Below are 24,480 nucleotides of genomic sequence, written 5' to 3'. Positions count from 1 at the left end.
CGATCTCCCTGCTCTGCCACCCGGTCGCTATGGGGCCCCTGAGGAGACGGTGGGGGGCCCTGTGCCACCAGTGGGCCTCCTGCTCATTATTGCAGGGTCAACTGTATCGGCTAGATGCCAATACAGCTGACTGCATTGATGAGAGGAGCTTTACGCTCCCTCTCCCATCATCCCCCTCTCAGTGTCTGAAGTCACCGACACTGACAGGGGGTCGCGATGATGTCAGTACTTGTTGCCCACTGTCTGGAGATGAGCAGGCGCTCAGAGCACCGTGGAAACAGCAAGGAGGAAGAGAGGTGAGTATTGGATTTATTTTTTTATCTGAGTGCATTATACTATATAGGCTGCCTATGGGGAGTGCATTACACTATACAGGCTGCCTATGGTGGTCCAATATACTATACAGGCTGCTTATGGGGGTCCATTATACCATACAGGCTGCCTGTGGTGGTCCAATATACTATACAGGCTGCCTATGGGGGTCCATTATACCATACAGGCTGCCTATGGGGATGCATTATACTATACAGGCTGCCTATGGGGGTGCATTATACTATAGAGGCTGTCTATGGGGGTGGGTGCAGTATACTATACAGGCTGCCTATGGGGGTGCATGATACTATACAAGCTGCCTATGGGGGTAAATTATACTATACAGGTTGCCTATGGGGAGTACATTATGCTAGACAAGCTGCCTATGAAGAATGCAGCTTGCGCAGAAGCCAGTAAAGGTCAGAGAGGCCCAGTGCCTGCGCATTGCAGTACTTTACTCTGTCCTCAACAGGACAGATAAGTACGCCTGAGCAGGAACGTGATGCTGGGGAGTGATGAAGCAAGCAGGAGGGCGGCTGCACAAGAAGATGTGAGGCACCAGACCCGGACCTGCGACACCCATCGGACCGGACCCCCCCCCGGGGTGACTATAATAAAACTTATTTTTCTTATCTTGCAGGACGGACCGGGGGCTTATCTATAGCATTATAAAATGCCGTAGATAAGCCCTGAAAGGCAGCAGCTGCATCTTATATCCACCAAAAATGCCGACAGGTTCACTTTAACTCTGATTGTTCCACTCCTGATTTTGGCATACAAATACAGATTTAAACTGCTGACCAAATACTGAATGATTAAATTTTTCATGACATAGGCTTAGGGATATATGCTCCAGTGCTGCCACTCGTCATTGCTGACAACTGCAGTGAAGTCATCACGACTACAGCGAATGTTGTGCATTCCTGAGGTTGCCGCATATGAAAAACATATATACCGCTGTGGTTGGTGCGACATGCATCTCTGGGTGAATGACAGCGCCATTCATCCAGCCATACATATTGCATAAACTACAGCAGTATATATATTTTTCATATGAAGCTACATCAGCAATCTGCAACATTCTTATGAAGGTTTAGATTCAGGGCTGAAACGTTAATAATTCTCTAAATTGATTTTTTTAATTTATTGGATTGCATAAATATTTTCTTTGCTTCACTCAGGAGCTCAGTTTCCTCATACAGTAGTGTGAAAAAGTTTTTGCCCCCTTCCTGATTCATTTGCATGTTTGTCACACTTAAATGTTTCAGATCACCAAACCAATCTTAATATTAGACAAAGAAAGATAACACAAGTAATCAAAAAACACAGTTTTTAAATGAAGATCTTTATTATTAAGGGAAAAAGAAATCCAAACCTACAGGGTTCTGTGTGAAAAAGTGATTGGCCATTGTGATTTTTCATTACATTGCGTAAACTGGCCTATAGTGTGCTATTCAAATCAGCATCCTATCACTTTCTCTTTACAGCTGAACGCTGACTGTCACCCTTGAGTGATACGAGTGAAGTAAAACTGGAACGACACTGAGTTCCATAGGGTCTTATCCGGTTTAAAAAGAAATCGTAACCTGATGGGTTGTGACAGTCACAATTCATGTATTAGCTCGTTGAAATTGGCTGCTACAGATCCACCATAATTGATAAGCCAACAGGATATTGACAGACCACTTAAGTTCTAGATGACCTAGACATTGCTTCCACTTTATGGGCTTGTCTGATTTTTGATCGGATAGCACAAGGACAGAACACTGACCCATCTTATCCAATAGGACTGCTTAGATGACCAATTTTTCTGTGTGTGTCTGTCAGTGAGAAAAAAAGATCTGGTGGAGGACCATAGCCACAGACAAGACTAGTCCAGGTGATTGACAGGTCTCTCTCATAGCGAGAGATTTGTCAATCACCCATCTCATCTTTGAATATGGTCCCCGACTGGATATCCAAACTACATATTTTCTGAAATGTCGATGTGTTTCAGAGAAAAATATACCTGGCTAAAATTTTGCAGTCAGCCTCTGATTCATGCTGCCTACAGTTTGGGTAGCATGAATTGCATGACATATTCCTTTTAATTGTAAGATATAATTGGTTCCCCTTCCTCATATTAGGAAAGCCTGTCATGGTAATGTCTTGTTTAATATATACCTGATTTTCACATGTGACAGGTACTGTATCTGCTTGATACTGTCTTCAGACAATGTTCAAAGAGTGTGTGTAGTAGGAAGTACAAGTCACTTCTTGTAATAAATACTTCTTGGTTAAGTGCGGTTCAGTGAGAAAACCAGCAGGGAATAAGTGAGAAGACAAGCCACCATGGAGCTTCCTGTTAACTCTGTTTGGAGAAGCTTTATATATGTCCCCTTAAAATTTAGGTTGTTCAGTGAGGGTCCGAGTCTTGAGATGCCCAAGGATTGCTCCAACCACTGGACAGATGTGCCTAGCTCATTCATGGTGTATTGATCCATAGACTTTCATGCATTATCAGAACACCTCTGACCTGTGGTTTAAGTAATCTCTGGTGGTATCAGAACAGACAGCCATCGATCAACAGAACTTTTAAGAGGCCCTATCGTATGAAAAGGTTTGCAAAATTGTAGTTACACTTTAAATGTTGGCTTAACGTTTGAGTTAGAACATTCTATAACTCAGCTATTCTAACTGTAAAGAACCCTTTCCTTTACTGGTGTTTCATTTCCTTCACTTTTAAGAACTTTATTTCACTCATATGTTACATATTGTGGTCCTTTGTACAGTACTTGTACGGAATGAATCATGTGCCATTCCTATGTATTGATTTCATACATACAGTGAAACTCTCCAAAAGACCACTTCTTTAACCCCTTTCTGACATCGGGCATAAATGTATGCCGATGTTGGACTCCCCCTGATCTATACAGCTGACACATGCCCGCAACAACCGTGGGTGGAATCGCAATCCGCCCTCGACTGTTAACCCGTTAAATGCCACTGTCAAACTCTGACAGCGGCATTTAACTCGCGCTTCCGGCAAATGCGCTGGAAATCTCACCCATCAGTGACCCCCGTTACGGGTCACCGATGAGCCGATTGGACAACTGCAGCTTCTAGCCTCGCATGGAGACTATTGAAATATGCAAAAAGTAAAAAAAGTTTTGTAAAAATATAAAAAATATAAAAGTTCAAATCACCTCCATTTCACCCCATTCAAAATAAAACAAAAAAAAATCAGACATACACATATTTGGTATCGCCAAGCTCAGAATCATCTGATTTATCAATATGAAAATGAATCAACCTGATCGCTAAACGGCGTAACGAGAAAAAAGTCAAAATGCCAGAATTATGTGTTCTTGGTCTCTACATTGCAATAAAATACAATAACGGGCGATCAAAAGATCGTATCTGCATCAAAATGGTATCAATAAAAAAGTTAGTTCAGCACGCAAAAAATAAGCCCTCACTCAACCCCAGATCATGAAAAATGGAGACGCTACGGGTATCGGAAAATGGTCCAAGTTTTTTTTATCTTTTTAAACTTTGGATTTTTTTTTCACCACTTAAATAAAAAAAAACCTAGACATTTGGTGTCTATGAACTCGTAATGACCTGGAGAATCATAATGGTAGGTCAGTTTTAACATTTAGTAAACATGGTAAAAAAAAACTGTGGGATTGCACTTTTTTTGCAATTTCACCACACTTGGAATTTTTTTCGAGTACACAACATGGTAAAATCAATGGTGTCGTTCAAAAGTACAACTTGGCCCGCAAAATACAAGCCCTAACATGGCCATATTGACCAAAAAATAAAAAAGTTATGGCTCTGGGAAGAAGGGTAGCAAAAAATGAAAATTCAAAACCAAAAATACCTCTGGTCATTAAAGTGTTAAGAAGATCACCACTAGATTTATTGTAACACATTTTCAGTTTCACCATATAATATGCATGCTGGACAACTTATTTTAAAAGTGGTTATCCAGGATTTTTCGATTTTTCTTTTATGGAGTTAAGAACTTACAGGCAGATATTTGCTAATTACCTCCCTGTTCGTCCCTTCAACATTCTCTGCAACCTCTTAGTGGTCATGGACAGATTCTACTAGTGATTCTGAGGCTTCCGTTTATGTCACGTCGGCAGAGTAGTACCTTCTCTTTTGCTCTGCTTTGTTGTTGGGGTGTCACTGCCAATGTCATGTTGATTGACAGCCTGCTCCCCGCTGCGTAAATCGGGCGAGCCGCCTGTCAATGATTATGATGTCGGCAGTGAGGCCCTGTCGACAGAGAAGACCAGAAGAGGAAGAGATACTCCGTGGACATGAGGTCAAATGACGCAGCAGAATCGCCGGCAGAGATCGGTGCTGAGCAGAATAGACAGGTAGTTTGCAGCTACCTGTCTGTAAGTTCTTAGCCCAATAAGAAAAAAATACAAAAGTTTCAAATAACCACTTTAAATCTTTGTACCAAAAATGGAGGTTATCCCCTATACACAGGATGGCAGATAACTTCTTGATCGCTAGGGGTCCATTCACTAGGACTCCCACCAATCGAGAGAATATGGCTTTGTCATCACTCTCAGTCTCAAAAAGAATAAATTGAGAGGAAATGCTCGATCTCTGCTCCATTCAGGTGGGACTCTGCAGCGCCCCATTCTCAGGATAAATATGGGTCCAAGTGATTAGACCCTTGCAAGCAGGAAGTAACGCCCTATTTTGTGAAACAAACCCTTTGCCACGGTGCTGCAATGCAGGTAGGTGCAGGCTTCACTAGATGGCAGTAGAGTGGAAGCAGGTCCACCTCTAAACAGAGCTGGCCTGCAGTGCAGCAGTGAGGCTACCACAGGTGGCACCAGAATAGTCAAAAAAGCTGGGTCAAATCGTAGACTGTAGCGCAGTACCAAAGGAATAAGCAAACTCACGGTCAAAGACAAGCCAAGGGGTCAGTAACGGTCTGGAGAAGATAAGTCAAAAGACAGAAACAGATCAGGATACAAGCCAAGTCAAAACCAGGGAGTCTGCACACTAAAATGAAACACCGAGTCAAGACGGGAATAGGGGAAAACAGAGACACGGGTTCAGACAGCAAACGCAGAAGAACAAATCAGAGTCAGCTACAGCAGCACTAGGCAAAAACTATAACTGACATCACCTGCAGGAAGCGGCGGCGATACATAGCCAACCTGAACCCAGACTGAGGCTGGGAAAGGTTAACACTTGACATGACCAGACCGGGAAAAAAGTAAAACAGGACTCAAAACCCGGTCTGGATCATGACACCCTTTAAGATGACATGCCTAGAAAGCCATTTTTTCAGTGCAATTTTGGGTGAGTATCTCAAGATTTCACAGTATTTTAACCTGACAATATTGACCCCTTTTTTATCCAGCCTCTTTTTTTTTGAGGAGAATCCTCTTATCTAATTTATTAAAAGAAATTTTGCAGGATTTTATAAAAGATATCTAATAGCAGAAAATGTGCTAAACAGTAACTTTTACTCATGTTTCTAATCTCCTGTTAGTCCTTAGCTGCTACTGTGGTTTCCATAAGTTTTTCAGTTTTAAAGGGAATGAATACATCAAATACTTATTTTCCCAACTGTATTTATTATGTGTTTTAGACACTTAATGTAGCTCACTTCACAGAGCATAGCTTGGAAAGAAAGGGGGCCATGGCACAAAATGAGACATGTGTCAAATTCGGCCAAAATGTAAGCATAAAAAATGGGTAAAGTATAAAGTAAGCCAACTAAAAGTAGTATAGAGTTAATTAAAATGTGTAAAGAGGTGCCAAATTTCTCATTCAGCATGAGACACTGTGATTAATTTCTTGCATTTTCAGTCTGTGTAGTCGAGTTTACCATGTTTAGAAATTGGACATTCTTTTTTTCTAATAGTTTTTACCTGATTTACCACTAAACATTGTTTAAACAATATACAATATCGGCTTCCTGACTTTAACACAGGTTCATGAACTGACTTATTAGTAGTGTCCCAAAAAGGTAATGAAAATGTTAGGGACGGCGGAACGCACTAAATATTAAATAACGTAAAGGGCGTTCACCGGCCAGGGTCCACCGTGCAGATGGTGTAAATACAGCTGCTAGATAATGGCGGACGTGTAATAAGGCGATATAACGTACGCGGGTTAGAAGTCACCCGGGGTGCGCTGAGCGATCTCTGTTTATTCACAGAGATGCCTAAGTGTTAAACACAAATGGCTGAGCCTGTTAACGTCACAGGTCTTAGAGGAGTGCACACACGGTATATGGTCACAGGAGCTGGACCCTAGGCAGAGGGTCAGAGTCGGACTAGACCTACCGTGCGTGCGGCGTCGCAACTACGGACGCCAAGAGGAGCTGCAGACTGCAGCGTGGTGACAGACACTGCCGCTAATCGACAATGCCCATTAGCAGGCGCACTGTCAGACGCTAGCACTGTGGAGGATGCTAATGTGGCTAGTAGCTTGCCACTGGCTGGCGCTGACTCTAAACCTAAGTCCCTATACACACTCATAATATCAGAGGGAGGGGATCTTAATGAGTCATTCGCAGGTTCATGCATCCATCATCATTCACACAGTAAGCAACTAGAGACTATACTAGCGCATGGCCGAGCGGCCATGCAAACCTTTTATAGCCGGGACCTTCCGGAAGCTTCCAGATCCCTGAGATGGACCAATCAGATCACGAGAAGGACCTGGGCATGTGACTCCCGATCTTCAATGGGAGATCGTCTCGTGAGCATGCCCAGTAAAGCGACGGAGGGACTTAGTCTCTGGAGCGATTTGCTGCTGAGCAGCCTGCATTGCTATTGCTGACCCAGAGGTGGCAGCAACTGCCAGACCCACAGAGCAAGGCTGGGCAGCACGTCTCGGACGCCGGGACTGCTGAGCAATCTCCTCTGCCGTCGATAGATAATGGGAGACCGCAGAATGTGAGGCTCTGGATTCCTGTTGAGCTGCTGCAGGAACCCAATGCCTAACATTACCCCCCCTCCTAGGGCCCCCTCCCCCTGAGCCTTCCAATCCATCAAAAAAATTTTTGTTGCCATGTACCACCTTGTGTCCCACAGAGGCATAGGCCTCAGACTCGTCCGAAGACAAGAAAACCGGGACATGTGAACAGGTTTGAGAAGGGACACGTAGAAGGCGTCAGGGATGGCTAAGTCGCCAGGAGCAGAAGTTGTAGCGGGGCGCCGATGTGTGTCAACGGGCGTCTTCATTCTCTCTTTAGAGGCTTGAGTGGCATGTAGGGTGCGACTCAAACTGTCACGAACCTCCACTGCCCGGTTTGCCACCGGCAAGGGATACAGTAACCCAGCCAGCCTCTGTTTAGAGGAGCTGCTCCGAGCACAAGAGGCGCATGCCTGAATGTATTTTTTAGTGTCCCGAGCCCTGTGCGGCCACCAATAAGATCTTGCCAGGAGTTTTGTGGTCTGCTTGTAGCCAAAGTGACCACCCACCCTGGACGCGTGTGCCCACGCGAGAACCTTGGACCGTAAGTGAGGCGGGACAAAGGTCTTGCCCGGCGATACTGACTCGAGGACGACCAGAGCCACGGTCTTCAGACTCCCAGTAGGAGGCTCGGAAAGATCCGCAGGCACCTCCGCAGAGGCTACTTGGATGCTTTCCCCCATGCACCTTCCCACACAGTTTTTGCTCCATCCCAGTATTCTCCCCGAGTACCACTTTATATGAGGGGAATGGCAACGGAGCCAGGGAACCCCGAGGAGCACCTGATCGATGCCCTCTGGCATAATGAGCAGGGAAAGCGTCTCCTGGTGAGATGGAGAAATTGAGAGCCTAAGGGGTGCTGTTTGGTGGGTAATCTGGGATGATAAGGTCGCCCCATTGACCACCCTGATGGGCACTGGGTGAGGAAGTGGTACCAACGGGATAGCGTGCTGTTGGGCGAAGGACGAAGACATAAAGTTCCCTTCTGCCCCGGAATCCACTGTGACCTGTACCTCCCAAGAGGAATCACCGCTATCTAACGTCCCTTGGAGCACCGGTTTGGGGGAGAAGATAGACCCCCACCAATTACCAGTGGACGCGATTGTTTTTTCAGCCGCTGCGAACACCTGTTAGCCAGGTGACCAGACTGTCGTCACTTGTAACAGCGTGCGGAGCTTTGTGCCGGACGCGCCTTGAGACCAGTGCGGGACACCTCCATGGGCTCTGAAGGTAAACTCTCCAGCTCGGGTGGTTCTAGAGGTTCAAAGAGGTTGGGAGCCAAGTTAGCCTTCTGTCTGGATTGAGCACGCTCCGGCCCGCACTCTGAAAAACGCAGATCGATGCGGGTGGAAATGGAAATCAGCGCTTCCAGACTTACGGGAACCTCTCTGGTAGATAGAGCATCCTTAACATGCTCCGCCAAACCTCTCCAGAACACAGAGATGAGGGTTTTATCAGACCATTCCAGCTCGGAAGCCAGTGTCCGGAAATGGACGGCGTACTGGCTGACCAAAAGGGATCCCTGAGTTAATGCTAGTAGCTGGAGAGAGGTGTCGTGAGTGACCCGTGGCCTCAAGATGACCTGCTTTAGAGATGTTAAGAACTGAGCAACGGTCCGAACCTCTGGGTCACCACGCTCCCACAGTGGCGTGGCCCACTCCAATGCCCTACCCGACAGAAGGGAAACGATAAACCCCACCTTAGCCCGTTCCGTAGGGAATCGGGCGGCCAGTAACGCAAGCTGGATAGAGCACTGGCTCACGAAACCCCTGCAGGAGGCGCTGACACCAGAAAATTTATCGGGCAACAGGAGGTGGGAACTGTCGGCGCAGGCGTGGAAGTGGACACACGTGAAACAACCTCTGCGACTGCCTGAGCAGCAGCCTCAGTAAACTTCGCAGCTGAGGTGGCACTCTCGAGAGTAGCCAACCTGCCCTCCAGCTGCCAAATGTACTGCAGTAGCTGCTGCTGGTCCGCCATTACTAGCCAGACCCTGGCGCTAGCATAATGTTAGGGACGGCGGAACGCACTAAATATTAAATAACGTAAAGTGCGTTCGCTGCCCGGGGTCCACCGTGCAGATGGTGTAAACACTGCTGCTAGATAATGGCGGACGTGTAATAAGGCGATATAACGCACGCGGGTTAGAAGTCACCCGGGGTGTGCTGAGTGATCTCTGTTTATTCACAGAGACGCCTAAGTGTTAAACACAAAAGGCTGAGCGTGTTAACGTCACAGGTCTCAGAGGAGTGCATGCACAGTATATGGTCACAGGAGCTGGGCCCTAGGCACAGGGTCTGAGTCCGTCTAGACCAGGGGTGGGGAACGTCGGGCCGCGGGCCGTATACGGTCTGCCATATCATCTGATCCAGCCCGCAGCCACTCCAGAGCCGCGATCTGGTAACTTGTTGCAGGAGCCAGAGGAGCACCCGAGCTCTGCTTCCTAGCCCTGCCCGCCGGATACCGCGCACTGATATGTGCATGCACTGACGGAGACTAAGCACACCCCAGCGGCCCTGCGCACTGATACCGGCTAATCATGGGTATCTGGAGCTGGAGGAGTCAACACGCGCCGCTACCCAGTGTGAGCTGCGCTGGACTCTGTCTGCGGCCTGCCTTCTTCATCACCCCGGCCTGCCTTCTTCATCGCCCCGGTCACCGGTGCGGTGGTGACCGTGTGCTGCTGTGTGTGTGGTGTGGGGCCTGGGGGCTATCCAGGAGGCCTGGTCAGCGGGACTTCCGTCACTGTGTACTCACTGGACCACTCCAACACCAGATCAGTATGTGCTGCCTAATGGGGACCTGTGCTGCCTGCCTATTGGGGACCTGTGCTGCCTAATGGTGACATTTGCCTGTCTATTAGGGACCTGTGCTGCCTAATGGTGACATTTACCTGCCTATTGGGGACATTTTCCTGCCTATTGGGGACCTGTGCTGCCTAATGGGGACATTTGCCTGCCTATTGGGGACCTGTGCTGCCTAATGGGGACCTGTGCTGCCTAATGGTGACATTTACCTGCCTATTGGGGACATTTTCCTGCCTATTGGGGACCTGTTCTGCCTAATGGTGACATTTGCCTGTCTATTGGGGACCTGTGCTGCCTAATGGGGACATTTGCCTGCCTATTGGGGACCTGTGCTGCCTAATGGGGACATTTGCCTGCCTATTGGGGACCTGTGCTGCCTAATGGGGACATTTGCCTGCCTATTGGGGACCTGTGCTGCCTAATGAGGACATTTGCCTGCCTATTGGGGACCTGTGCTGCCTAATGGGGACCTGTGCTGCCTAATGGTGACATTTGCCTGTCTATTGGGGACCTATGCTGCCTAATGGGGACCTGTGCTGCCTAATGGTGACATTTACCTGTCTATAGGGGACCTGTGCTGCCTAATGGGGACCTATGCTGGCTATTGGGGACCTATACTGCCTAATGATGACTTATGCTGCCTAATTGGGACATTTACCTGCCTAATGGGGACATTTACCTGCCTATTGGGGACATTTTCCTGCCTATTGGGGACCAAATATAGTTGGCTAATATTTAAGTTATTAATGAGTGATGAGCGAGTATACTCGTTGCTCGGGCTTTCCTGAGCATGCTCGGGTGTTCTCCGAGTATTTTGGCGTGGTCGGAGATTTAGTTTTCGTCGCCACAGCTGCATGATTTATGGCTGCTGGACAGCCTGAATACATGTGAGGAATGCCTGTTTGTTAAGGAATCCCCACATGTATTCAGGCTGTCCAGCAGCTGCAAATCATGCACATGCGTCGACAGAAACTAAATCTCCGAGCACGCCAAAATACTCAGAGGACACCTGAGCATGCTCGGGAATACCCGAGCATCGAGTATACTCGCTCATCATTATTAATAATTTTATGCGGCCCCCGAACGCTATTATAAAATTCCAAATGGCCCTCGGCAGAAAAAAGGTTCCCCACCCCTGGTCTAGACCTATCGTGCGTGCGGCGTCGCAACTGCGGACGCCAAGAGGAGCTGCAGACTGCAGTGCAGCGACAGACACTGCCGCTAATCGACAATGCCCGTTAGCAGGCGCACTGTCGGACGCTAGCACTGTGGAGGATGCTAATGTGGCTAGTAGCTTGCCACTGGCTGGCGCTTACTCTAAACCTAAGTCCCTATACACACTCGTAATATTCAGAGGGAGGGGATCTTAATGAGTCATTCGCAGGTTCATGCATCCATCATCATTCACACAGTAGCAACTAGAGTCTATACTAGCGCATGGCCGAGCGGCCATGCAAACCTTTTATAGCCAGGACCTTCCGGAAGCTTCCAGATCCCCGAGATGGACCAATCAGATCACGAGAAGGACCTGGGCATGTGACTCCCGATCTCCAATGGGAGATCGTCTCGTGAGCATGCCCAGTAGAGTGACGGAGGGACTTAACCTCTGGAGCGATTTGCTGCTGAGCAGCCTGCATTGCTATTGCTGACCCAAAGGTGGCAGCAACTGCCAGACCCACAGAGCAAGGCTGGGCAGCACGTCTCGAACGCCGGGACTGCTGAGCAATCTCCTCTGTCGTCGATAGATAATGGGAGACCGCAGAATGTGAGGCTCTGGATTCCTGTTGAGCCGCTGCAGGAACCCGACGCCTAACAGAAAAGACCAGCGCCGCTGTAAAACCTGTGGCTTACATGCAGCTGAGAGCGTTTATCACCTTGCCCCTGGAATCTTGGGTGCACACCATGGAAACAACAATCCAAATAATGTTCATATGTAGAAAAAAGTGGCACCCACCGTTCCTTGTAAAAAAAAAAAAGTTCCTTTTTTTTGCTTCATCTTATAAAACATAACGGTAAGAAGGTGGAACAAGGTGGAAGACGGCCATTTCGCGCCTCCCATCAAATATAAAATTAATTAACCCAATTAGTACACGCTGTAGGAAGAAAAAAAATCTAAACACCAGAATTGTGTTTTTTTGACTGATGCGACACCGTAAAAAATGCATTAAGAACCGATCAAAACATTGTATCTGTCCCAAAATGGTGTAAGGAGACATGCTGTCCATGTTACCCTCTTGATGAAATAAGTTGTAATGTTATGTACTATGAAATGCAATGTGAACTGTGACGTGCGTTAAAGGTTATGTGTGTAGTGTGACCGTAGGGACCGTTAGGCTGGGGTCAGACTAGCGTATGGCATCGGATGCGATATGCTAATGACCCTCGGCTCTTGCTCTGCTATGAGCGGGAGCCGAGTGTCATGCGAATGTGCTCCGAGCCTCTTGCACAGAGAGGATCAGAGCACAGCTGTGGAGGAGGCGGAGAAATTAATTTCTCCGTCTACTCCATTGCCGGTGTCAGCGTATATCGCATATCACTCGGATGATATCTGAGTGATGTGCGTTGTCTCACTCGCACGCATAGGCTTATACAGTTGTGGCCAAAAGTATTGAAACCCCTGCAATTCTGTCAGATAATACTCAGTTTCTTCCTGAAAATGATTGCAAACACAAATTCTTTGGTATTATTATCTTCATTTAATTTGTCTTAAATGAAAAAAACACAAAAGAGAATGAAGCAAAAAGTAAAACATTGATCATTTCACACAAAACTCCAAAAATGGGCCAGACAAAAGTATTGGCACCCTCAGCCTAATACTTGGTTGCACAACCTTTAGCCAAAATAACTGCGACCAACCGCTTCCGGTAACCATCAATGAGTTTCTTACAATGCTCTGCTGGAATTTTAGACCATTCTTCTTTGGCAAACTGCTCCAGGTCCCTGATATTTGAAGGGTGCCTTCTCCAAACTGCCATTTTTAGATCTCTCCACAGGTGTTCTATGGGATTCAGGTCTGGACTCATTGCTGGCCACCTTAGAAGTCTCCAGTGCTTTCTCTCAAACCATTTTCTAGTGCTTTTTGAAGTGTGTTTTGGGTCATTGTCCTGCTGGAAGACCCATGAACTCTGAGGGAGACCCAGCTTTCTCACACTGGGCCCTACATTATGCTGCAAAATTTGTTGGTAGTCTTCAGACATCATAATGCCATGCACACAGTCAAGCAGTCCAGTGCCAGAGGCAGCAAAGCAACCCCAAAACATCAGGGAACCTCCGCCATGTTTGACTGTAGGGACCGTGTTTTTTTCTTTGAATGCCTCTTTTTTTCTCCTGTAAACTCTATGTTGATGCCTTTGCCCAAAAAGCTCTACTTTTGTCTCATCTGACCAGAGAACATTCTTCCAAAACGTTTTAGGCTTTTTCAGGTAAGTTTTGGCAAACTCCAGCCTGGCTTTTTTATGTCTCGGGGTAAGAAGTGGGGTCTTCCTGGGTCTTCTACCATACAGTCCCTTTTCATTCAGACGCCGACGGATAGTATGGGTTGACACTGTTGTACCCTCGGACTGCAGGGCAGCTTGAACTTGTTTGGATGTTAGTCGAGATTCTTTATCCAACATCCGCACAATCTTGCGTTGAAATCTCTTGTCAATTTTTATTTTCCGTCCACATCTAGGGAGGTTAGCCACAGTGCCATGGGCTTTAAACTTCTTGATGACACTGCGCACGGTAGACACAGGAACATTCAGGTCTTTGGAGATGGACTTGTAGCCTTGAGATTGCTCATGCTTCCTCACAATTTGGTTTCTCAAGTCCTCAGACAGTTCTTTGGTCTTCTTTCTTTTCTCCATGCTCAATGTGGTACACACAAGGACACAGGACAGAGGTTGAGTCAACTTTAATCCATGTCAACTGGCTGCAAGTGTGATTTAGTTATTGCCAACACCTGTTAGGTGCCACAGGTAAGTTACAGGTACTGTTAATTACACAAATTAGAGAAGCATCACATGATTTTTCGAACAGTGCCAATACTTTTGTCCACCCTCTTTTTTATGTTTGGTGTGGAATTATATCCAATTTGGCTTTAGGACAATTCTTTTTGTGTTTTTTCATTTAAGACAAATTAAATGAAGATAATAATACCAAAGAATTTGTGTTTGCAATCATTTTCAGGAAGAATATTATCTGACAGAATTGCAGGGGTGTCAATACTTTTGGCCACAACTGTATGGGTGCGAATGGGCCGAGACTCAGCTGAGTGTTGGTGACAGTCGCAGCATGCTTCGATTTCACTCACACGTTGAAAACGGCCAAGAAAAAAAACGCTGATGTGAGCTGCCCCATAGATGAATACTGGTCCGAGTACTGCAATGTATTATCACATATCACTTGTCTGTATTCATCGCTAGTGTGATGCCGGCCCTAGAGTTAATGTCTGGGAGTACCTCAGAGTGTGTGGGGCTGAGTTGCAGGGAAAGTGACTGTTTCCTGTCAGGGAGTGCATAGTAAGTGGAACTAAAGGTCCAAGTAGGCAGTGCCGCATTCTGGGGTGACCTTATTAAGTGAGAGGAGACAGAAATAAAAGGGATAGCAAGATCCAGAGCAGAAGAGACTAAGAGACAGTGATCTTCCAGGAACGGGTCCCAGAAGAGGACACCTAGGCATGAGACCCTCGAGCTTATGACGCTTAAAGATAATGAGCCTGAACAGGACTGAGTACATTGGACAAGTAAAGTGTCCCAGGAAGGAGTTCCAGAGCATCAACTTTACTGGCCATACTGGTATCCTAAAGGGAAGACAGGACATGGAACCGCAGGACAAGTAAATGACTCTGCTCAGCAGGACTGTAATGCTAAGCTTGGTTGTGGTGAAGTAATGAGAAACAGTGGACATAGAGAACACTAGAGACTAAGAAGGAAGGAAACTGTGAAAATGCTTTGAGCTGTAATGGAAACGTTCAAAAGACTGTACCTGTTATCCCTTATACAGTATATGTTCTCTACCAAGTTCCTGTTTAGGAAAGAGTTTATTTTTGAATAGTGGTTTCTGTCATTGAACTGTGAAAAATCTGGTCCTGGCAAACCCGCAACATCAGTTACATGCGGCCTGTACGGGCATAGGGCCCTCACAGCACAAGTCCACACACCCAGCCAGGACCTCCACTTTCATGTAACTTGCCGGGGCATAAGAGACGAGTGGCTCGCCCACAGCTACCGCCCCATGCCATGTTTCAATGGTATATCAATAAAAATGTAAGTACTGGGCACAAAATTAAAGCCGTATCACGGATCCATTGATTAAATATTCAAAACTTCCCAATTCTCAAAAAAATGGCGACATGCAAATGAAAAAAAAACTGTAAGAGGATGACTGGTAATTTGCTGGAGGGGAGATATGTTTCACTGAAGTTATTATCTTCAGTGATATAAACCTGGAAGTTTTGCTCCAGCATGTTATGTGCTGAGAGAGGTTAAACGGTCATGACAGGGCTAGGTCTATTATGAACACCTGAAGAGGTGGGCAGTGCAGCTGTTCACCATATCTCCTCCCTAGGTGGACTTAATGAATGTTCTATGTACTGTGGAGGGGAGTAGACCTCCAGAGCTGGACTCTTGGCGAACAGAGCTGAATCCTGTTTTCCTGTGCGGGCAAATCCTGCAGTTATAAGAACTATAGTGAGTGAATGCTGTTTGGTTTATGTCAAGAAGACTGAATTTGTCAGTTTCTTTTGTTTGGACTGGTTTTATGAATCCTGTTTTAATAAACCAGTTGAAAATTTAAACTAGAAGCATTCTTGTTAAACAGCCGAGGGAGCCGATCTATCACACCATTTAAAAAAACTGTGCAAGTTTGGTATCAACATAATCATATTGACCTGTAGAATTATATTACCCGGTTATTTTTACCTTATAATGTATGGTGTAAAATGAAATCCCCCCCCCAAAATGGCGGTATTGCACTTTTTCACAATTTTCGCCACATGTGGATTTTTTTTTCTTTTTCTAGTGTATTACATAATAAAATGGATGGTGTCATTGAAAAGTTTCACTCGAACTAAATGCATATGTGAATGTAGAAGGAGAAATTAAAAAGTTGTGCTGTGGAATATGTTGGCGCTGTGGACATAAAATTTATTTTAAAAGTATTAAAAGTAATGGCCCTTGTAAGAAAGAGAGTGAAAGACAATAGTGCAAAAATAGCCTGGTTGTGAAGAGGTTAAAGAGCTTCAGTTATTTAAGCCAAGTGATGTAACTGGTTATTCTAGTTTTTTTTTAATTTTGTTGCATTTCATGTTTTCCCTAGTGGCGGAAAAATTATGTGCATACTGGCCCTTTAACAATCAAGGTACCTTGAGCAAAATGCATAATGATAGTCCTGTATATATACAGTAAGCCAGACAAACCTCCCTGTGTGATTTCTAATACATTTTTAATTCAAAACGTATTCTTTAATAGTCATTCATTTTTGGTTGTTTTCTAAATGTATACATTTTTTGTGAGTGGCTCAGTGGTTATAGCACTGTTGCTTTACAGTGCTGGGTCCTAGGTTAAGATCCCACCAAGGACAACATCTACAAGGAGTGTGTATGTTCTCCCCTTATTTGCGTGGATTTCCTCCGGGTTCTCCAGTTTCCTGCCATACACCAAAAACATAACAGTAGGGAGTTTTGTTAGTCAGTCCCAATGGGGACCGAGATTGTGATGTCTGTACAGTAAATAAATAAGAGAACAAAGTTTTGAAAGACTGGAAGAAGGTTGCGTTTTTATGGAAGGTTAAAATTTGTGTGTAAACTTTTACTACTAGTCTGTTAAATGTACGGCAAATATATTGCTATATGTTTTCCCTTGCCTTTAATATACAAAAAAAACTTATTTGTCAAGTATTATTTTTTGGGAAAGGACTCCCACGAATCTCCTTACCTCCTGCCATTCTCAGCTGTTTTCTTAATTAGCCGGGCTGGTGAGGCGTTGTGCATGTGTCACATCACAATGTTGACGTTGTGCCAGCCCCGTTAATCATAATGGATACCGGGAGGTAAGGCAATTTGCAGGCATCCCATCCAGACATCACAGATTACTAATCTAGCCGATTCATAATGGTATTGAGACACATAGGGCCCGATCCATTATTGCATTTGTGTCTGTGTTTTTTTCAAGTCTTTGGTGTTTTGCCCCTTATTTTTGGTTTGCACCAAATTCATCTTTCCATCTACTTTTTTTTAAGTCTATTTTATTTGTGTTCTCTTGTTTTTTTTTAATCTTTTTTTTAGTCCACCACTATAGGCGGGAGTTTAGGGTTTCCAGATGTTTTTCCTCAGTTCATCATTTGCAAAATTTGTTGCAAATGTACTCCACTTCCCACTAGAGTTATTTTATGTACAAACAAAATTTTCCAACATTTTTCGCGACATTTTGCAAAATCTGCGACTTTTGGCTCTAAAACATTACAAAAATGGTGAAAAACAAAATAAAACACCGTTTATGACTGCACAAAAGTCATAAACCATGTGCTCCATTTTGATGAACTTGGCGCAAAAAGATGAAAAAAGATTTAAAAAGTTGTCTTTAAAAAAACTTAGGAAGGTCCCTTTAATCGTTAAAACACTCAGGAGGTATAGTATAAGATCAACAAAAGTAGCCATTCACATGGCACCATGTATTGCTTCACACAGGACATTATGGTATCTAAGGACAGGTGCTCACTGAATTTTCTTTATTAGGCCGGGGTCACACTTGCGAGAAACTCGCATGAGTCTCGCACCTCAATACCCGGCACTGCCGCTGACACTCGGGACCGGAGTGTGCAGCTACATGTATTTCTGTGCTGCTGAGTGCTCCGGTCCGAGTGCCGTCGGCAGTGCCGGGTATTGGGACACGACACTTGTGCGAGTTTCTCACAAGTGTGACCCCGGCTTTATACTGTAGATCAGACCAACATGTACGACATTTACATTTGTTTCAGCTAATAATTTAAAAAATGCATGATGGTGTACCAATATAGGACTACTCATGACTCACTGTAAATGCAACTTCTACTGTAAATACATATGGAAAAAAAAATCATAGAAAATGTGGCTAGTAGTTTCTTAGATGAACAGATGGTGGCACTAGTATATGTCACATTTCTGCTTTTCCAGTATATTATAAGGACCTTGTCATTGATTACTTGTTATACATGTCAGACTCATTATCGATTTCTCTGGGGTATTTGCTGAGGACCTCTTTGTTGCTTAGAAATGCAATTCTTTGATTAGTTGTGGTTTTCGTAATGGTTGTCTTATACCACTCATGACAGCATTGTATGAAGTCATCTTCTTAGATGTATCTAGCAGTACTGTTCTGTTCATCATCTTGATAATGGCTAATAAGCTTACACAATTAGATGTATAATTTATTGGTATTTAATGTAGAAGAGTATGTTCACACATGGCGATTTTGCTGTGTATTTTACGTATTGCATTACGGTTTGTTTTACATCACTGGCATAATAATGAGATTTCTAAAATCTCAAGCACACGCTGCGTTTATTTTCTGCACTTATTTTAAGCTCTGCTGGGTTTTTTTGCCAAGGCGCAGCATGTCAATTCTTTTCTCCCATTAAAATATGTTGAAATAGCAAATAAAATGCTGCTAAATTACATGTTATAACGCAAAACAGACACATGTGTCAGGTACCTCTTACTGCACTTGCTCACTGAGCCAGTGCATGTGTCCTGAGTACAAAAACAGTGCTCAAAGATACCTTTGGAGCAGGGCAGCAGCGGTGACGATGCGTGCTTCAGACTATCAGGACCTGAAGCACGTGACTGCTGGGGGCGTGGCCTAAGCTCCACACAGTGGCGTATCTAGGGGGGGGGCAGTCGGGGCAGTTGCCCCGGGCGCAGCCAGCAGGGGGGCGCAGTCGGGCCGCCTAATGCAGCGGTCCGCAGTGTCCTCCCTGGTGGCTGCGTTCTGCCGCCCCCCGCCTGAGAGTCGGCGGTTCTCTGTGTCAGCTGTTAAGCTGACAGCCGGCGCAGAGAAGGAGGCCGTGCCGGCTCCCAGGGAGCAATTGTACTGGCGTCTATACAGACGCCTGTACAATTGAAGCTCTGACCGCCGGGCCAGAGCGACGTCAGCAGTGTGATCATGTCATGTGATCACGCTGCTGACGTCACTCCCCGGCGCCCAAAGCAAACGCTGGTGGTAAGTGTGCTCCACTGTGGAGCTGAAGAACCACCGAAGATGGGAGATGAGGGGGAGTTAATGAGTGGAGATGGGGGGGATTTGTAGAGGGGATGGCGGTTAATGTGTGGGGGTATTTAGAGTGGGGATGGGGGTTAATGAGTGGGGATGCCATGGGGTTAATGTGTGGGGGTATTTAGAGTGGGGATGGGGGTTAATGAGTGGGGATGCCATGGGGTTAATGTGTGGGGGGATTTGGAGTGGAGATGGGGGTTATTTAATGTGATGGGGGTTAATGAGTGGGGATTGGGTTAATGTGTGCGGGGGTTAATGAGCGGGGATTGGGTTAATGTGTGCGGGGGTTAATGAATGGGGATGGGGATTAATGTGTGGGGGCGTTAATGAGTGGGGATGGGGGTTAATGTGTGTGGGGGTTAATGAATGGGGATGGGGGTTAATGTGTGGGGGTATTTGGAGTGCAGATGGTTATTTAATGTTTGGGGGATTTGGAGTGGTGATGGGGTTAATGAGTGGGGATTGGGTTAATGTGTGCTGGGGTTAATGAATGGGGATGGGGGTTAATGTATGGGGGCGTTAATGAGTGGGGTTGGGGTTAATGTGTGGGGGTATTTGGAGTGCTGATGGGGGTTAATGAGTGGGGATTGGGTTAATGTGGGGGGATTTGGAATGGGGATGGGGGTACTTAATGTATGTGGGGGATTGGGGATGGGGGGATTTAATGTGTGGGGAGATTTGAGGACACCAAATAAAGGGTATGTATGAGGAAACAGTATGGGGGATTGGTGCAGACAGTATGGGGAGCGAATGGGTTAATGTGAGTGGACACAGTATGGGGAGTCGGGGATATGTGTGAGCAGACAGTATAGAGAGTGAGGGGGTAAATATATGAGGAGACAGTATGGTGAACAGGTGGGATGTTAGAGGAGACAGTATGAGGAGGGAGGGGAATAGTGTGAGGGGACAGTATATTGCAGACATTTTTTATTTATGAGCATTATAATGACACTTCTATCTTTAAGGGTGTCGTGTGGAGATTTGCTGCAGAAGACCGGAGAAGATGGAAGTCTACAGAGACGGCTGTGGATGAGAAAACTCATCATGGGGTCTAGAAGAAAAGGAGACTGACTGCAGAGACGACGTCATCTATAAGGTACCTGGATGTAAATGTTATTTGTGATACTGACTAATTCTCATGTTTTTATTTGTTAGGAACATTAAAGGGGTTGTCCAGGTTTGTACGGAGTCTGCAGTCATTCTATGTGACTGCAGACGTCTGAATTCTCACAGTGCTCACTGCACACTGTCAGGATTCTCTCATGCCGGTAATTTACATCCATGCGGTCACATGCTGACTAGACATGTGTGGCCTCACTCAATGAAAGTGAACGGAGCGAGGCCGGGCACGTCTAGTCGGAATGTGGCCAGAAGTATATAAATCACATACTTGTGCTGACATGACTGTACATCGGCAAGGGAGAATCCTAAATGTGTGCAGTGCATTCGTTGTGAGAATTCAGAAGCTGCAATGTCAGGATTCAGCGCTGCAGGTTCCAGTAGTCATCACATGGACACTTCACTCATGTGCGATTTTCATACTTGACAACGAGCTTCTCTTCCTGCTTCTCTCAGTTTTTTACTGAACATTGAGAGCATTAGGAGGAGCAGCTCGTGGGTACATGGCTAAGTGTGCAAGTCGCATATGTACTTGGGGGGGGGGGGGGCGCCGAGCCGAATTCTTGCCCCGGGTGCCAGAGAGCCTAGATACGCCTCTGGCTCCACAGAGCTAGGAGCTGCAGGGAAATTCCTAGAAAGGTAACTACAGGACAGTGTTACCAATGGGCATAGACAGAGACAGAAGCCAGATCAAGCCAGGGTCAAAGCACAAGATAGCAATACAGTACCAAAGTGTTAGACAGAATGGATAGTCAGGACGTAGCAATAGATCAGAAAACCAGAACGGGCAATAGATAGTACAATAGGGACAAACTGTAATGGAGTAACGATAGCCAAGCCAGGAAGTCAGAACCGGAAAAGACAAAAGTACCAAAATGAGAGACGGAGTACAGAGTGAGGGAACAGGCCGGGTCATACACGGGAAGCACGGGAGTACACACACACCAGGAGTCAGACACACCAGAACAACAGTATAGCTGACAGAGATCCCTGGTAAAGAGTGAGTATAAATACCCCTCCCAGATCCAAAAAGAGGCCACGAACACTTAACCCTGTGAGTGCAGAGCAAGAACCCTGTTCAAACCATGACAGTACCCCCCTCTTAACGGGGCCACTGGACCCCCAGGCTTGTCTGGGTATCTGGCGTGGAAAGCCCGCACCAGACGATTGGCATGCACCGAACTGGCCGGAACCTATGACCAATCCTCCAGAGAGTACCCCTTCCAGTGTATCAGATACTGGAGTCTCCGGCACACCCACCGGGTGTCAACAATGCACCCTACTTCATACTCCAGCTGCCCCTCTACCAGCACTGGCGGAGCATTTGATGAGGGATCCTCTCTCACCGTCCCCACAGGCTTTAACAGGGACCTGTGGAAGACATCAGAAATTTTAAAGGAGGTGGGCAGCTGCAGTCGGTAGGCTACTGGGTTAACAACCTCCACAACTTTGTATGGGCCAATAAACTTGGGGCCCAGCTTTTTAGATGGTATCTTAAGCTTGATATTGCGGGTGGATAGCCACACCTTCTCCCCTACTGCAAATGCTGGACCTGGCCCCCTCCTCCTGTCAGCAAACCGCTTATAGTTTTCCTGGGCCTTGGAAATATTCCTCTGAACCTCCCTCCAAAGAATTCTAAGACGTTGTGTCGCACCCTCAGCTCTAGGACAACCTGAATCCATGCGGGAAAACTCTCCAAAATGTGGGTTAAACCCATAGTTGATCTGAAAGGGAGACTTCCCAGTAGATTGACTCACATGACCGTTGAATGCAAACTCTGCCATGGGCAATACCTCACACCAGGCCTCCTGCCTGGAAGAGGCCAAGCATCTCAGGATCTGCTCCAACGATTGGTTCGTGCACTCCGTCTGTCCATTAGACTCTGTGTGGTAGGCAGAGGAGAAGGACAACGAAATCCCCAGCTTTTTGCAAAAAGCCCTCCAGAACCTGGCTACAAACTGTACCCCTCTGTCAGACACCACATTCATAGGCACTCCATGCAACCGAATTATATGCTGCATAAATAAGTGGGCCAGGGTTTCAGCAGATGGTAACGCGGGGAGAGGTACAAAGTGGGTATAATACTTATGTATGGTATAAGGACTTCAATGGCGTAGGGCAATGACGGCAGAGACACGCTTAGTGAAGCAAGTGATTTATATACAATTGTGCACAACAAACGTGGAAATACGTAACGGGTTCAGAGCACAGACATACAGCAGCACATAGCAAAAGGTTCAGCAAGGATGGTAAGTTATTAAGAGTCACTGAGTACGGAATATAACCGGGTATTGCAGGCAAAGACCAGAGTATAACAAATGTCCAGCAGGATAATGTTCAGCGGGCACCGGGTAACAGCTACTAACCAGTATAGCAAACAGAAGCCCAGTTGTAGCGAGCCTCTGGTATGATGAGTCCGGTGGAGATCCAGTAAGGGGACCTTCAGTGGGCACAAACACTAACCGGGTACGGTAGCCAGAAGTCCAGAGAGGTGAAGTCTCAAGCAGGAAGCAGGGTTGTTCCAGAGTCACAAGATCTGGGAGAGTGGCAAGGCAGGAGCACACCAGGAATCAATATACTCAAGCGATTTGCTTGTGCTTAGGGGCGGGTTTTTATGCAGCTGGGGAGGAAGTGATGTAAACGAAAACTCCATCTTAACTAAGGGCAGCTAAGAGGAAGTGATGCGACAGGACCGAAAACTCCATCTTAACCAAGGGCAAAAGTTCATTCAAAACAGACCGGAAAGTCCTAGGATCCTGACACCACGCCTTACCAAAATTATTCCATGTGGATGGAGCTACTGAACGAACCAACGACATCATGAGTTCATCGGAATCGGGGGGTCATGTCCTGCTTTCTTTGGAAGCCTTTGCCATAAGGTGATGAAAATCCTGACAGCAAAAACATGAAAGGGCATCAGCACAAACATTTTTAACTCCTGGTAGATGGTGAGCACGGAACCATATATTAAACTGCAAACATTGGAAGACCAAAAATCTAAGCAAAGCCAGCACGGGCAGTGAAGATGAAGTGGTATTATTGATGTTGTTTTCCAATAATTTTATTCAAGTTTTCAAATTTTCAAGGACGGGAAGGGAAACAATAGGGAATAAGGAAGGGAAAGGGAAAGGAAAAAGCAGGAAAGGGGTGAAGGAGTACACTAGTGACAAAGTTCATAACATAAAATGAACTAATAAGAAAGAAAACAGACAAGTACATTTCATATATTAGGGAAACAATTCCATCCATTTGGACCATTTTTTGAAGAATTTATCGCAGTGGTTATTAACCAATGCTAGTTTATATTCCAACGATTTATGAAGTGTGATTTTATCAACAATGTCTTGAAAACAGGGTGACTCTGATTTTGTCCAGTAGAGAGCAATGCTGTTTTTGGTTACCAATATTATGTGGACTATTAATAATCTCAAATGTGGGTCAATTTTTTCAGTAATGTGAAAAGGGCCAATTGAGGTGGTAGTAGAATTTGTTTAGAAGTGGTGGCATTAATAAGACCCGAAACTTTCTTCCAGAGGGGACGGATTTTGGGGCATTGCCAGAAAATGTGTAGGAGATTACCATAACGACCAGTTTCTCCAGCAATTAGGTGAGTGAATTTTGTTAATTTTAGATAATCTAGCAGGAGTAAAATACCACCTTGTGAGGAGTTTGTGGTATGATTCTTGAAGGGCTATAGAGAGACAAGATGCATAGGAAAGCTACATGCATATTCCCATTCAGAGTGGTCAAATGTTAAATGAAGTTCCGTCTCCCATTTAACCATGTTTTGTGTTTTGACCAACTGCGTGCTGTGGTTAAACCACTGGTAAATGTAGTTAAGACTCCAAAAAATGTTATGATCTAAGTTGCAAAGTAAATTTAAAACCGATTCAAAAATCCAAGGGCGCACGTGCAGGAAGACATTAGTTTGTTCCTTGAGAATAACATAGTGAAAAAAGGATAGGGAGGATGAAGGGAAATGTTGTTTAATAAAATAATAGAATTTAGAACCATCGTAGATATCTCCCAGTTTTTTAATACCCAATTTGAGCCAGAGAGGGTCCCAAAAC

The 24,480-nt window shown here is 45.6% G+C and overlaps 1 protein-coding gene across 1 annotated transcript in view; it reads right to left on the bottom strand.

Moving 5' to 3' along the window:
* Window positions 1-23,010, bottom strand: part of USPL1 (ubiquitin specific peptidase like 1) — a 116,333-nt gene extending 93,323 nt beyond the window's left edge. The window contains exon 1 of the mRNA XM_073583167.1: window positions 22,777-23,010. The gene's annotated coding sequence lies outside the window, so the exon portion shown is untranslated. The remainder of the gene's footprint in view (window positions 1-22,776) is intronic.
* Between the last annotated feature and the right edge of the window lie 1,470 nt (window positions 23,011-24,480).

This window comes from Dendrobates tinctorius, unplaced genomic scaffold (genome assembly GCF_039654945.1).
Source record: "Dendrobates tinctorius isolate UK_male_01 unplaced genomic scaffold, ASM3965494v1 ptg000075l, whole genome shotgun sequence".
NCBI classification, from domain to species: Eukaryota; Metazoa; Chordata; class Amphibia; order Anura; family Dendrobatidae; genus Dendrobates; species Dendrobates tinctorius.
This window is presented reverse-complemented; position numbering and strand designations above follow the sequence as displayed.